The 12,338-nt window shown below is 33.9% G+C and overlaps 1 protein-coding gene and 1 pseudogene across 4 annotated transcripts in view; both read left to right on the top strand.

The window, feature by feature from the left end:
• The window catches only part of LOC125651149 (uncharacterized), an 84,022-nt gene that overhangs the window by 51,273 nt on the left and 20,411 nt on the right, over positions 1-12,338 (top strand). The gene's annotated exons all lie outside the window — the stretch shown is intronic.
• The window catches only part of LOC130052587 (uncharacterized), an 11,714-nt pseudogene continuing 1,022 nt past the window's right edge, over positions 1,647-12,338 (top strand).

The following is a 12,338-nucleotide window of genomic DNA, read 5'->3' as shown; positions in this document are numbered from 1 at the left end:
ATAGTTTCTAATATCTATGCACTGTTCAACTGCAATTTATTCCTTCTCAATTGTGTTTGGGACAATGGAAACAAAATATAACTTGTCACTTGCTTTTGCACAAACACAAACGTTGGTGATGTCCTTCACATTCACTGCTCTCAACTGACCACAACTTGGTCTTAAAGCGACCATATGTTTGTCACATGTGCTGCGGATTATATTGTCCATAGATTCTTCTGATTTTTCCATAATATCCATCAATGCATAAAATGAAAACTCATCAATCTGCGTTTTCACTTTTACAAAACACTGAATGCGTCCATAGCCATTTCCGTTAAAGCGAACAACACTGTTGTCACGTCTCACAGTTGCCTTATATTCTGCAGAATGGACAATTTGATGGTTAGCATACAATCTGGTGAAAAACATTGATGTACTTGCATTCCCACCCACTAAGAATATGGCGTGCTGTTCCTCTGTGGACATGGTCCTGCTGTGATACGCACCAACCACGAAAACCTTTTCTGTCACTTTTTCTCTTGTGGGCTGTTGTTTCTTTTCCATCATCTTCTTGAAAAATTCGTGTTCTGCACTTCCATAATGTAATGCATGTGCCATCGTTGGCAAGGACTGATGAACACGTACTGCAAATGCAATTTGTTTATCTACACTCTGGGTACCATGAAATAATCGTCTTAATTGTCCATTAAAGTCCTTGAAATAAAAGCATGACGTAGACCACAGAGGACCCAAATCGACAACTCTGTCCTTCATATGCAAAAGAATGTGTACATTAGATGTAGAATATCTTTCACCATATAGGGCTGGGACGTTCATCACAAACTCCATCAGCATCTTCTTGCATTGCTGAACATCTTGACTTGTAATTGTTTCCTGCAGCAAAATGTATGTTGCGTATACCAATAACGAGAAATGCCTACACTGATCCTGTGGTAAAATTCCAATCAGGCAGGGTAAACTGTAGAATAAAAGTTCTTCAGTTCCGCAGCTTTAAAGTGAGAAATCTCACTTAAAGATCTCGGCAACCTCGGTATGAAACTGGGTGGTTTGATAGCCGTCAATCGCCGGTCGACTTCTACAACGCGTGAAGAAATACTGAATATCTCATGCTTATGAGATTTATCGAACCACAGTGTTGCTAGCATTTTTACAACTCCTAACAGAACACAATGCATATAGTCTATGGCAACTCCTCGAACATTGTCATAGGCAGGCAGATAAGAAAACCATGTAAGTCCTTTTACACCTTTAACTGGTAGACCTTTAGTTGTCTCTGCTTCTTCACCATTTCTCAAATGGGACTCGTTAGTCCTTAGTTCACAGTGTCCATTGACATTCCCGTTCTCCATGTTGAAAGGGTATGAAAGAGTGTGGCCTCTCTCGCTTGTTTTGACAGATGTTCCTGGCACATAACAATATGGGCATCCATAAAATCCATTAAACTGTGTCATGTTCATGAACATACATCTGGCTGGAGAGTCAAACACTCCATTCAGTAGAATTCCTTTGATGATCTGACCATTTACACTGACTCCTAAAATGATAAGAATTAATTTGAATATATCATTTGCTAATTCTTGGGTATATACAACTTCATCAAAAGCCATCCTATTGTAATTAGCCCCCCCCCCCCCCCCCCCCCCCCCCTCCCCCCTAGGTGGGCTACCACTTTCCCAATGGACCCTAACACATTTTTTCCATTTTAACAGATTTTGCGGATGTCATCACTACAACAAGAGTATATTTATTGACCTAAGTTATTCACTATGCACTAACAGATTCCAAAACACAGAAACAGTTTTTGTTTGCAGTACAGTGGAAGAAATGTGTTGATGCATCATGCAACATTTTCTTCATTACCAAACAATCACTATGATGTATGCATAGTAGAATACTAAATCATTAAGAAATAATTCAACCTATAAAATCAACAATAAAACAAAACAAAACCGCCCTACCTACCAACTCTTAAAGGTATTCCATGTATAATGAAAGGATAATGAACAATTTTGAAGGATTTAGATTAACATAAAAGTTTATTGTTAAATAATGATGAAAGTGAAGCAGATGAAATTCACATGACTGGTAAATGATTAGAAGCTGACCTTTTTGCACTTAAGACTTTTTGGAAGAGTTGTCTGCCCTTTGTATAAATAAGAAAAATCTAATTTTCTAAAAATGAGTGTGGTCAATGATTAATTTTATTTCATATTTTCATAAAAAGAAAGTGTATGTAACTTTCTACCAAGAGATAATTATGAAAATATAATTTGTTTTTAAAATATTGTAATAAAATATGCTTTTCCCATATACTTCAATGTTAAATTCTAGGTGAAATGAATTTAGCAGTAAACAAAATTTTGAAAATTCCTATGGTGGATTATTTTTATTTGATGAACCCTTCAAAATGATACCATGATTACAAATATTCCACCATCCATTTATTAGATATGAAATATGGTCATTATACATTGAATACCTTAAAATTTTTTAGTTGAAAGTGGAAACCAACATATTTTTGGGCCTTAGTATCGAATAATTTCTTCCCTAAAAATTCAATCAAATTCCACATCTTGTTGTGAAAAGCTTGTTAACATAGTCACTTAAACCACATAGTGAAACTTGGGTTGATTATTACCAAATGAAGTTTTTAAAAGATGGACTTTGTAAACCACTTGTCATATGGACAATGTTTGAAATACATTACCAGATTAGCATAAATACCTGATCTGTATATTTCATGAAGACTCTCAGCAAATGGTTTAAGAAATGCTGAGAAATCGGGTTTACAATATCCAAACCACGTACAACCCTGCAAATATTCTTTTGCTTCTGAAAAACCTGGAAGAATAAAATGAAAATAAAGTTAACATAAAATGATGAATAAGTGACAAAAATTAAGTTTAAATTAAAAATTAAATTCATTTTCTAGCACACACATGTACAGAGACTGACAAATAAATATTTAAACATTGCGCAAGAGTTAATTTTACTTGCCCTACCTACCACTAAATCATGAAATATGTTTATGATGTGACCTTTGAGACGAGCCAAGACATCTTACAGTACAAGTGTGCCAAAATTGTCACACCATATTATAGGGTTATTGAACTTATATCGGTGAATATTGGCACGAGTTGGCTGTGAAAATGCACGAGCTTGCGAGTGCATTTTGACAGCCAACGAGTGCCAATATTCACCTATATAAGTTCAATAACCCTTTTATTATATAGCTAAAGTATTTGGTTGTTAAGTTATATCCATTTTCACTCAAACTACTCCAAAATAGACGAGAATTCATCAAAATTGCCAGTGTGCAATAACAGCATGCATTTCTTAACTGTTTAATATTTAACCCGTCATTAATGCATGAAGCAAACTGATTTTGTAAATGGGGACATCATAGTTTATGTACAGTAAAACATAATGCTTAAGTAAATATCAAATACCGGCTCTGTCAAATTTGGAGGACCGTCGTCTGCCATTTTTGCTTGTTTACGTCGTTACGGTAACGTCAATATTGAACGCTCATACTCGGAATGTTTCGGGCGCATACAATTTACGCAATGTAAAGTTAGCGTTCAATAAATTCTTAGGATATTGAACGCTAACATTCTCTAGATTTTACGCAGATTTTATATTAGACTATTTATTAGCTATATAATAAATGGCTGATATTGACTTGGCATGCAGCTGCTCGACTTTATTTGTTGTCACCTCTCGATACAATGGTTGGTCATACACTTGGAAATTATGGTGAACTTCTCTCCATGTTCAGTCATGGGGCACTAAGTTAAAATAGGTCCTCAATACACCTTGCATATCACTAGAGGTGATAAATGTGGCAAGATAAAGACACCCCCCCCCCTGCTCACAGTCCCTAAGTGCTGAACAAAGACCTAAATTCGATGACCTTTCTCAAGCAACGGAGACTAAATGGTAGTGTTGAATAATCGGCAAAATTTCATAACCAATTCAAATTCGTATGTGTCCTTTCTCTCGCTCAATAAATAGTTTGAATTTTGGAAGCGGAAGAGGAAATGACGAAACATCACGTTCGGGTGAATCCGTAGATTTTTGGGTTATACGATATGATATGTCATTCGTGAAAAAAAAGAATGTTTGACATATGAATTGACCTTTAATGAACACAAAATTAATGAAAGAAAAAAGGTCAGCATTTTAAAGAATTATACAAAACTTCGGCTATCTTCGTATATTAACGCGATTGGTCAAACTTTGAACATTTGTATCTCTAGTTTCTGATTGGTTGAGTGCCAATCAGGAGCCATTTTCAAAGTGCCGTGAACAAGCTTTCATGAAGTTATAGTTTTGCGGATATTTACATAAATTAAGATGTATTCGTTGGTTGAATGGATAGATGAACAAAAGTTCAGTGTCATACCGCTTTCCAGAATCAAAGAACCGCGGAAAGATTTTGCTGAGTATAAGGAAGATGACGTTGTAAAGGCATCGTGCCCAGGCTTTTCTGGTGTACACAATGCGAAGCTGGTGGCCATTCGTGGTAAGTTTATTGGTCTGATTTTATCCAAACACATAATTTGAAAAAGGTAAAATTATAAATTTTACATCTGTTAATTCAAAAAGAAAATGGACAGGAAGCGCATTTGATTTGTTGTTGTATGTATCACATCAGTCATAATAAATGTGTAATCTGAAGCCCTACGTAATTTTTTCAATTTTAGAAATTGTAGAGATTGAATTTTATGTATATACCTACAGCTTCATGATTTTCTGTACATTCGATAGGAAACACTACAAACGACAAAAAAGAACTTGAGAGACTGGCGATTGAGAATGTTGAGAGAAGAATGTCATCTGAAAATGAAAGGAACACGCCTAACGGTAAGTAGAAAGTATAAATCTATCTGATAATTGGTCAAGAAAAAATGTTTACTGGACATTAGAGACAGTCATGATTTCAATCTAATTAAAATCAGATCTTCTATAACCATTACACTGGGAGTAGGTAAAGAACATCTGATTTTAATTAGATTGGTCATGATTTGTGCCATAGTAAAAATTTCAGTTTTACTCAGGTGTTGATTTGCTTAGACTTTTCATAATACCTTCAACAATTCCTCTTTCAGAAAAAAAAAATCTTACATCTTTGCCCACTTTTATATATATATAATATTTTCAGATAAACTTGATAAGAGGAAACGGAAATCAAATGACAAAGTTCCTGCGAAAAAGACAAAGACACAGGAAAACAAGGGTAAGTATTACACTAATGATGCAGGAATTCCTTTAAAAAAAAAAGGATTAAATCTAGGCTCTGTAGTAGACAAATTTATAGCACTGTCTTACGATTCAATACATATATCGCAATACTTTGCATAGATATCAAGGAAAACGGATTTCAAATTTATTCAGTTCAAACCAATTTACAGTAAATATATCATTCGATTCAGCTTTGTTTCAAAAGTAGATCTGTCTTATCAATGTTCTTGCACTGTTTTCCCTTTCGTAACACCATTTTCACAGTATTCGTGATAAATCATACTTGCTAATGTTATAATGCATTCTACATCAAGATATATGATTTAAAACCCATAACAAAAATGACCAAATGGTACCTTTAACAAATCCAATGATATATAACAGTCCCATGTTCTATTAAAAAAAATATTCAAGATATACAACTGAAAAAAGGGATAATTTGTGTGTTATGCTGTTGCAGCTCAAAAATGGCTTTATTTTCAAGTTTTTGTTCAAAGAGATTTATAGAAGAGGCTTTTGGTAATAGAAACCAGATCAGTGAGAAATTATTCCACTTTTACGTGCAATTTACTGTATGTAAATCAAAAAAATATTAGCGAAATAATGTTTAAATATGTGAAAATGCATGTACGTTATGCAATTTTATAAAATTCCAATGTTTAAACTCACAAGTAAAAAAACTACATGTTAATTCATTATTTCAACTTTTGTTTTGCATTGAAAATTGAGTTGAATACAAAATGAAACATTATAAAAAAAAGTTTGAGTGGATTATTCAAAGCCAGAAAAAATTTCGCATCTTTCTCTAACTGGCATAAAAATGTCCCAAAAATTCTGTAGTGTCCGCAACATGTGCATATTTTGGAATGCCTGATGACTTAAACTCAATTACTTAAATTTGAAACAGAAAACAAAGAGGCAGAGAAAGAGTTGAAGCAACAAAAAAAAGAAGAACAGCAGAAAAAGAAAGAGGCCCAGCTAAAGAAAAATGAGGCATTCCTGTCATCGTTGAATTCTTTCAAGGACATGGTTAGCACAGTAAGAATTCATTGTTTTCCTCTGATTTACTGTCATTGGGTCCCTGACCTGTAGTTTTGCTAATGTTTGTTTTAAAAGGTCAATCTTACAAACTCATTTTCACTGTTATTTTGATTGTTGAGAATATTACTTCATACACTATTAAGGCCAATTCAACTTTATAATATTATCATCCGGGGTCACACAAAATATGGTTTCCATATATATTTTTATGTAAAACTTTGATCCCCAGTGGTTCTTGACTTTTAAATTACCCCATCCCACGCTATTTTTGTGGTTATCTCCTCTTTGAAGGGTGCATGGTCCTTTCAGCTCAGGTGAGGTAATATACTGTAGTGAATAACTGATTTCTTTTTCTTCACTGTAAAATATAGCAAAGCCACGATATCGCACATGCCAGTGTTACATTATGCAATTTTATTTTAGGAGTCCCAAGCTTGTCTTTTCATTCTGAGTCTGAACATTTTGCCGGTATATCAATACTAAAAGAAACATATTGCAATATAGGGCTGGGACGATTCAGGGTTAGCTCAATTAGGTTCGGTTCAGAACAGCACGGTTTGGTTATTTTCGATTCGGTTTATGTTAGGTCCAATTTATCTAATGACAGCACAAAAATTGACAATTTTAATGAGTAGCATATTTGATTTGATTTTATTCAAGTTATATAACTGTATGTCGTCATTTGTAAACATCATATCTATTTATAAAGGCATTTTATAACTTTGATAGAAAAAAGAAAACACTGACAGTCTATCAAAATTTGTTATATTAATGTGCTGCATAAGTTTTGGATTATTAACCAAATCTATAGTGAATCCAAAATGTATATGATATTGTTTTTATTGATATATGTAAAATTTCAACAATTTTATCAATTGAAAGTCATGGACCATATTCTGTTGGTATCTGAGTGGTGAAAATGCTAACTCTCAACACAGTAGTGATTTAAATCTTTGTTGCATAAAAAACCACATGTTTTCCATATCACTCGGATGCCATATTTGTTGTTTTGGTGTATACATGTAAAACCTAAACCAAGCCGAAATCCGGAATTTGTAATCGGTGCATCGAATCGAATGTTATGAATCGTGGTGCGCTGAAATTTTCGGTGCACCACACAGCCCTATTGCAATACAATAGTTTTTGTCAACGCACCGGAAAATTTATGTTATTGCATAATCCTACTGGGAAGCAAATTTGTTTGAAATCGTAATTTTTGTGTCAGAAAATTAATTTTTAAAAGAAAAAACGTAGCTGGTCCTTTTTTGAAGGGTGGGTGGTAATTGATAATCTATAAATTAATTTTAATTGGCCTAACGTTCCATGCATAGAATTCTGAATATTATTTGATACACTAAACATTCTATGAAATTTTATTTCAATTTCAGGACTGTTTTTCAATTAGACCACAAGCAGCTCCAACACCATTACCTGAAAATGACCAAACATACTTTGACATGGACAATCCTAATGGCATTCCACACTCCAATGTGTCTTCATCGAAGCAGACATCAACTGGCACCACAAGTCAGATGCCTTTCAATGTGAACAGTGATCACAACCAGATGATGCCTTTCAACATGAACAGCAATCAGAACCAGATGATGCCTCTCAACACCTACAGCTTGTTCAACAACCAAAGTCAGATGCAAAATACCTACAGCAACCAGAACCATGTGTACCAAAACCAGATTCCACCCACACCCCAGCACTACAACCTGTACCCAAATCAGGTGTACAACACACCTGGCAGGGTAAATAGCTGGCCACATGATGAAATTGATCTTTACAGGGGTAGCATTGAGGAGGATGCATGCAGTGCAACCCCTTTTACCATGGGTGACTGCTCCAGCAATATGCAGAAAGATCAACAGGTACAATACAAACTTTTCATTTTTAGTTATTGAATATTCTCTGTGATGAGAAAACATTTTGGGTGTCTACAATCTGTTTTAAATGTTTTTACTGAAAGGCTTTTCATATTATAGGAGAATTCTGTATGTCGGCAAATTTTTTCTGGGGACGAGAACATGGCGAATAAGGTATCTATAAATTGTGTCAGAAATTGTGAATATTTTTCTTCCCCTTCAATGTTAATTTGTGGACAAAGATAAGGGTATATTATATAAGGGCTAAATAGGATATACGTTTTCACAAATTGCATGCAGACAAATGATGGGGGGGGGGGGGGGGGGGGGGGTGTAATTTAAAATAATTACTCTTGTGAAATGGTGTGCCAATAACTAAATAAATATTTACTCTCTTCAATAGGTGTGCCAAGAGTGCAATAAACTGAAAAAAGAATTACAGAATGCTAACATGAGGATCAAGCATTTGGAGGAAGAGCTGAATATTTCATTGGCAGGTAAGTGAACAATGATTTAGAGTAACAGTACTTCTTAATCTTAGGCCAACATATATAGTAGAATATCATATGTGTGTTTCACGCCAAAAAAGTAGGTGGGTAGTTAGCTAAAATATTTCATTTCATTTTAGAACAATTTATTTGAAATTTTATGCTTTGATTGCTTTCAATACAGGTCTATATTTAATTATAGTTACTTTTCATGCATTTTGAGGATCAATAGCAGTTAAAATAGAGTTTGACAGGTAGGGTCAGGAAACCAGACACACGCATGCATATATATATCCAAAAGTGAAAAATTGCCTCAGTGTCCAGTAATCAATAGGTAAAAAATAAAATATTTAATGAAAGCGTTTACATTTTATGTGTAGTCATATTTTATTTAATATTTTACCTGTAGGATATCAATATTAATATTTTTAATATTTGTTTTATTCGACGAGTTGATATGGTGTATTCACAAGGCTGGTTGAGCAAATAAATAGGCCATATCAATCAGTTGGATAAACCAAAATATGCAATTATAGATGTTCTTTTTAATTTTATACGTCTTCTTTTAACTTAATTTTGAGGTGATTCCCAATATGTTAGAAACAGCTGATTTAGTTTGTTTTAAATCCATGGCTCAGTCGTCGTACTTATTAATCTTCCTTATGCAGGGAAAAAAAACCTATCAGCTGTGTCTACCATACTGGGGATCATCTCAAAATGAAGGTAAAAGATGTATGAGATGAATAGAATTGATATTTTGGTATATCCAATGAGTTGATTCTCTGTAATAGTTTTAAATTAGAGCATTAATTTTAAGTAAAAAAAACTGTAAAGCAATGTAAAATAATTCAGTTAGGGCAAATTTGACAAGTCGATCGTAGTACACAAAACTAATCGATTTTATTTTTAGCTTTACAATATCCTTATAGATTGATCAGTTATACAGTGTACTTTTGGATACCTATTAAACAGCATAGTCACAATTACATCCCAATATCTTTCTCTCTCTGACATCCATTGTCTTAGAAGGAAATACTACTAATATTACTCAACCTTGCATATTGCTTATACACAGCTCTTGCACATGGGGGTGTTCATTTTAAACATATTCACGTTTTTGGGGTTTGTTTTATTGGTTTGGTTTTTTTTTTTTTTTTTGCTTTGTTTTTATTGTTATAATTAGATATTCAACACTATCTGTGGTGAAGAAGTAAAATTTTGGACTAATTTTATTTTCTTACAGGTGAATCCTCTTACAAGGTTCAGACAGATGGAAGACCTCAGGCAGGTGTTTTGCCATCAGGTGTGGCAAGTGCAAACCATGTAAGTGCCATTATCTGTAAAACGTTGATAATTTAATTTTGATGACAGTTTTGATGTTGACTGAGACATAATTGGTCTATTCAAGATCCATGAGAAAATTATTTGCATTCCATTTCCAATGTTTTTGCAACTTGTTTTGACAACAATGCAGCTTTCTTTGTACTAACAGTCCCAGTAGCTTTTCATTTTTCGCATCCCTATGTCATAATCATCATCGAAACTGCAATCCTGGTTTCTGGCAAGCTCAAAAACATTCAGCTCTTTTGACATGCATGATCTTGCTGATTGACTTTGGTAAAAATCGCACGTAGTTTACTTTCATTTTAGAAGGTCTCCAAAGCGCTCTAAATTAAGCTTGTAAATAACTCTCGGAGAAGCTTTTGGTCACTAAATGTATACTGATTACTGAACCCAATACAATTATGACCAATTCCCGATTACAGAAATCACTCGCCTTGTTGGCGAGTGACATTGTGGAAGGGTTTTCCAATGCTTGCTCTGTGCTGGAACTATTTACAAGTTGAGTTTAGAATTGTTATTGACTGGGTTTTTAAAAAAAAAATTAGAAAGAAAAACAAAAAGATAGATGGGGGAACCAAAACCTGTCATCATCGAGAACTGCATGAGATTAATTTTTTTCAAAAAATTGCCTCATTTGTATAAGAAATAGTTTTTTGGGACTGAAACTCTATCGAAGATTTTTAATCGCCATGCCTGCATAGAAAAAGGGCACATGTCAATCAGGAAATGTTATCTTAAATTCATCTTCTTTTTTTCTCCAGATGGTGGAGCTTATGCCAAAAAGTTCCGTTTATATGTACCCCAAAGACTTGAAAGTTGCTGGCAAAAAGGCTACAGGGTGTGCAAAGGCACGATATCTTTAATCAGCCTTTTACTCCAATGCAGACCTAATTGAAGCAGGAAACGTTACTGGCGCGAATGATAAAAAAGGTTTAGACAAGCGTGTAATCCAGGCAATCATTGGTAAGATTTCTATCTTTAGCAGCTTCTGTCAAACACTTCCTTTGCTTGACAGTACATTAATAAACTTTTATTGCTTTGACAAAATGATGATCCAAATTAAGGATCAGGGGCCCATTTTACCAAAGAACTTGCGACAAAGTCGCACGTCTTAATTTGTATTGCACAGTTATTACTTTAAATCAATGAATTACAACTTTTCTGAGGCTAAATTTTCAATATTTTCTTTAAACAATATTTTGCATTCGGAGTGAATGATTTACAATAACGTTGAAAATTCCAGTATGTAAAGTTTGTCGTAATTTCTTTTGTAAAATGCACCCCAGATCTATAGGTAATTAAATTACAGCAATGCTGTATCCTTTTCAAATATTACCCGATCAGGGGAAAGAATTTTAATATATTTTGGTATTAGGATAGGGCCAAAATGGTCAGTGATTGAATGTGATAAAACCAGGCTTGTGTCATGTTTTTGATTATCATCCAGGGTCAGCAATAAGTATGGGGCGGGTGGGAGGATTTTATCTTTTAATTTTTATTTTCTGAGAAAAATATTACAGACAAACGAGGTTTTTTTTTCCCCAACAGATCTGCATAATTTAATGGCAGATGGATATCAATCTATGCTATTTTCATACACTACCTCCAGGTTAAGCTTTAATTTAAGGATATAACACTAACTTCTTCAAGTAAAAACGCGAGAAATTAAGAAAACCATATAAATCTCTTTTCTTCACGTGACTTTTCACGTTCCTATACCAGAAATGTAAACAAGAAGTGTAAATACCGGAGTCGGACATGAAAATTTTCCAGAAATCGCAAGTTCGCAAAATAAAAAAATTCTTTTAACTAATACTCAGGTGACGGATAAGGCCTGTTGACCTCTTGATTATATGCACAATCCCTAACATTTATTTTTTTTTCTTCAGATTATGCAGTTCTGAGAAGTGAGGATAAAGTCAGTGACATCAACCTTTCATTAAGGTCCAAAGTGAGCGCGTTAGTGTGCACCAGTAAGAAATGTCTCACGGACAGTCAGGTGGTTTTGATGGATGCATGAAGGATGAACTCATAACTTATGTAACCCTTTTGATTTAATGCAGAGTATTTATTTTAATATATTTATTTATTTCAGCATATCTTTAACATTATTTATTGAATTTTAGGAGTTATTGGGTCAACAAATCTTTAAACTGTAAAGAAACATGTCTTAATTGTTCTCCATGTTTTGTGGATTTTTTAATAGTAAAATAGATACGTGATGTTGTAGATTTTTTATACCCCGTAATTGGAGATTTGAAGGCATATTGTTTTTATATTTATGAATGGATACAGATAGGGATTTCATATTTCCTGTGTATACATTTTGATAGGAACTTTCTTTTAGTAC

The sequence above is a fragment of the Ostrea edulis genome, chromosome 3 (genome assembly GCF_947568905.1).
Source record: "Ostrea edulis chromosome 3, xbOstEdul1.1, whole genome shotgun sequence".
NCBI lineage: Eukaryota > Metazoa > Mollusca > Bivalvia > Ostreida > Ostreidae > Ostrea > Ostrea edulis.
The sequence above is the reverse complement of the archived record's forward strand: the minus strand, read 5'-3'. Positions and strand labels throughout refer to the sequence as shown.